This window comes from Salvelinus sp. IW2-2015, unplaced genomic scaffold (genome assembly GCF_002910315.2).
Source record: "Salvelinus sp. IW2-2015 unplaced genomic scaffold, ASM291031v2 Un_scaffold2343, whole genome shotgun sequence".
Taxonomy (NCBI): Eukaryota; Metazoa; Chordata; class Actinopteri; order Salmoniformes; family Salmonidae; genus Salvelinus; species Salvelinus sp. IW2-2015.
In genome coordinates this window covers 252,840-256,947 of record NW_019943668.1, presented here as the reverse complement: position 1 = coordinate 256,947, position 4,108 = coordinate 252,840, and positions in this window count along the sequence as shown.

Sequence of the window (4,108 nt, the reverse complement as noted above, 5' to 3'; positions counted from 1 at the left end):
TCTGCCAGTTGACCAGCTCATAGGTGGCCACTGGGTCCCCGTTGGCATCGAAAGACACCTGGTACCCGTTACGAGAGAAGTTCACCCTCCTCAATCTCTCCAGGACCTGGGGGTTGGAAGGGCAAGGGAGAGAGAGAGAGGGGACGAGAGAGAAGGAGAGAGGTGAAGAGAAATGGAGATAAGGGAAGAGAGAGATGAGAGGGGAAGAGAGATGGAAAGATATATGGAGAGAGGTTAATAGCGCTAGGCGTCAGAATTATATATATCTTTTAAATAACGTGCCCAACGTAAACGGAAAGTTTCTCTGGCCCAGATCGTAGAATATGCATATACTTTACGGATTGGGATAGAAAACACTCCAAAGTTTCCAAAACTGTCAAAATATTGTCTGTGAGTATAACAATACTTATTCTGCAAGGGAAAACCTGAGAAAATGTAACCCGGAAGTGATATTTTTTAAAAGAAATCTGTTTTTCCTGGCCCGTCTAACCTCCATTTAAAGGGGTATCAACCAGATTAATTTCCCAATGGCTTCCTCAGGCTGTGACCAGGCGTTAGACATAGTTTCAGGCTTTTAATTTGAAAAAATGAGCGACATTTTTCAAAAGTAGTCAAGTGTCCTCTAAATATTTCCTGCGCGCGACAGAGGGGCTCCCCATTTTCCGTCTCTCTCTTAAAGAATAGGTTATGGTCCGTTTGAAATATTATCGATTATGTTTGTTAATTAACTTCTTCGGGGTAGGGGGCATTATTTTCACTTTTGGATAAATAGCGTGCCCAATTTCAACTTCCTTCTACTCATCCCCAGAATATAAGATATGCATATTATTAGTAGATGTGGATAGAAAACACTCTGAAGTTTCTAAAACTGTTTGAATCATGTCTGTGAGCATTACAGAACCTATGTAGCAGGCAAAACCCCGAGGACAAACCATTCAGAATATTTATTGTTTTGAGGTCACTGTCTTTTCAATGAACATTCATTGGGACACCAGATTTCTAAGGGACTTGTTTGCAGTTCCTACTGCTTCCACTGGATGTCACCAGTCCTTGGAAATTGGTTGAGGTTATTCCTATGTGTAATGAAGAAGTACGGCCATCGTAAATGCGGGTCACTTGAAGTAAATTGTTTGAGAGAGGCACATTACCCAAAAAGTTGCGTCAGTTTGTTTTCTTTTTGTATTGAACACAGATCATCCCGTCTTCAAATTGATCGATTATTAACGTTTAAATACCTAATGTTGTATTACAAAAGTAGTTTGAAATGTTTTGGTAAAGTTTACATGTAACTTTTGATATATTTTGTAGTCACGTTGCGCAAGTTGAAAGCTGTGTTTTTCTGGATGAAACGCGCCAAATAAATTGACATTTCGGATATATATCGACGGAATTAACCGAACAAAAGGACCATTTGTGATGTTTATGGGACATATTGGCATGAATTATATTTATGGGACGTAAGGCATGAATTATATTTTTATTTCTGCATTTTGTGTCTTGCCTGCAGTGTTGAAATATGCTACTCTCTTTGTTTACTGTTGTGCTATCATCAGATAATAGCATCTTATGCTTTTGCCGAAAAGCCTTTTTGAAATCTGACATGTTGGCTGGATTCACAACGAGTGTAGCTTTAATTTGGTATCTTACATGTGTGATTTAATGAAAGTTTGATTTTTATATCATTTTATTTGAATATGGCGCTCTGTATTTTCCCTGGCTATTGGCCAGGTGGGACGATTGCGTCCCACCTACCCCGGAGAGGTTACAAACAACCTGAGGATTGATTATAAAAAACATTTGACATGTTTCTACGACCATTACGGATACTTTTTGGAATTTGTCGAACGGAACACGGCTTTTGTTTTCTCAACATAATGCGCAACCCAAATTGCATTTTTTTGTAATAAAAGTAATATTTATCGAACAAAAATAACATTTGTTGTGTAACTGGGAGTCTCGTGAGTGGAAACATCCAAAGATTATCAATGTTAAGCGATTAGTTTTATTGCTTTTCTGACTTTCTTGACCAAGCTAACCAAGCTAATATAAGGCTAGCTGTTGTAGCATTGAAAGCTACACTCACAAAAGCTTGGATTTCTTTCGCTGTAAAATAATTTTTCAAAATCTGACACGATAGGTGGATTAACAACAAGCTAAGCTGTGTTTTGGTATATTTCACTTGTGATTGCATGATTATAAATATTTTTTGTAATATTTTTTAATCTGATACCTATGGAAATTTTCATCTTTCTTTCAGGACCGGAACGAGGCTGTAGTTTCCTCAACATAAAGCGCAACCCAAATGGCGTTTTTTTGTGATAAAACTAATATTTATCAAACAAAAATAACATTTATTGTGTAACTGGGAGTCTCGTGAGTGGAAACATCTGAAGATTATCTAAGGTAAGCGATTAACTTTACTGCTTTTCTGACTTTAGTGACCATGCTAATTTGAGGCTAGCTGTTGTAGCATTGAAAGCTACACTCACAAAAGCTTGGATTTCTTTTGCTGTAAAATATATTTTCAAAATCTGACACGATAGGTGGATTAACAACAAGCTAAACTGTGTTTTGGTATATTTCACTTGTGATTGCATGATTATGAATATTTTTTGTAATATTTATGCATTTGGCGCCCTGCAATTCTAGCGGTTGTTTAGGAAAGTGATCCCGTAAAAGGGATCCGTAGCGCAGAGAAGTTAAGAGAGAGAGGAGAGATGGAGAAAGGGGAAGAAAGATTGAAAGAGAGGAATGGACGAGAAAGGGAAGAAAGATAAATGAGAGATGAGAGGGAGAGAGTGAAATAGAACATTAATTCAACTCATATTTATCAGATGTGTTACTTCAGAAAAAGTTGTAAAGTATAATGAGAAATCGTAGGCTTCATACATGTAGTCTAAATAAACATATTTTCAGAAAATTATACTACAGACTTGTCATTCACTGTGTTGGCTTCAATCTTGAGGTTTTTGTCACAGTTCACACTGGAGTTTTCTCTCTCTTCACAAACGATGGCTGTGGATGGCGTGTGCTATGGCGTAAACAGCTTTTATACACCATGTTAGTGACACGCAGCTGGGATGTATCTGTGTAGGGGGTCTGTACTGCCTGTATATCTCTGCTACTGCCGCACACACACTTCTCTATCAACCCAACACCTGTAGAGGTCCCTACAGACAGGACAGACATACAGACAGACAGACAGAGACAGAAGACAGAACAGAAGACAGAACAGACAGACAGACAGACAGAGACAGAAGACAGACAGACAGACACAGACAGACAGACAGAGCAGACAGACAGACAGACAGACAGACAGACAGACCAGCATATGTGTTATTCATTTCAGACAGACAGAAGACATGTAAATAGATAGAATCGACAAGACAGATGCAATGGTATGGATAGACATTGGATGGATGGATGATGATGGATCGATTATAGTTGATAGATCGATTTGATAGCATAGATCACCTCAATCACTCCAGCCTACAGCCACAAGCTCCCTCCAGAACTAGTGAGAGCAGGGGAGAGTTGGACACCTTCCTGTGGGCGAGAGGTCACAGGAGGAATGTCCCTGAAGCCAGGGGAACAGGCGTTTGGCATGCCAAATTTGCGGATCGCCCGGCACACAGGCTGAAGCGGCAAGCATATCTGGGTCAGTGACCCAGGTCTCGTCGCGCACAGGATCCACTGGCGGGCGGGAGAGGGCAGGCGGCTACCATCTCCTCCAGCAGGCTCTCTCAATGTCCCCAGAGGATACGAATGCAACCCACACCACGGGCTGTGGAGCTGGGAGAACAATGATTATATCATATGCTTAATATGCTGGTCATGTTTGTGCGTTCATATGGAATGTCTCAGTGAAGTGAACATGAACACTGGTATCATCAACAACTTTTGACATCGATCTTAGATATGCAATCATGTTGTCTCACAGATCAGCTTTTGGGAAAAGAGCGAAATTAAAAAGCATTTGCATTTGCATGAATGAAAAGTTCACAAGTAATCACGGATCACCTGCCGGATCCCACGTCGGCTCACCTTTAAGAAAATGGGCTCGTTGCACTCCTTTGTACACTGGTGGGGTTGGTACGGGAGAGTGACT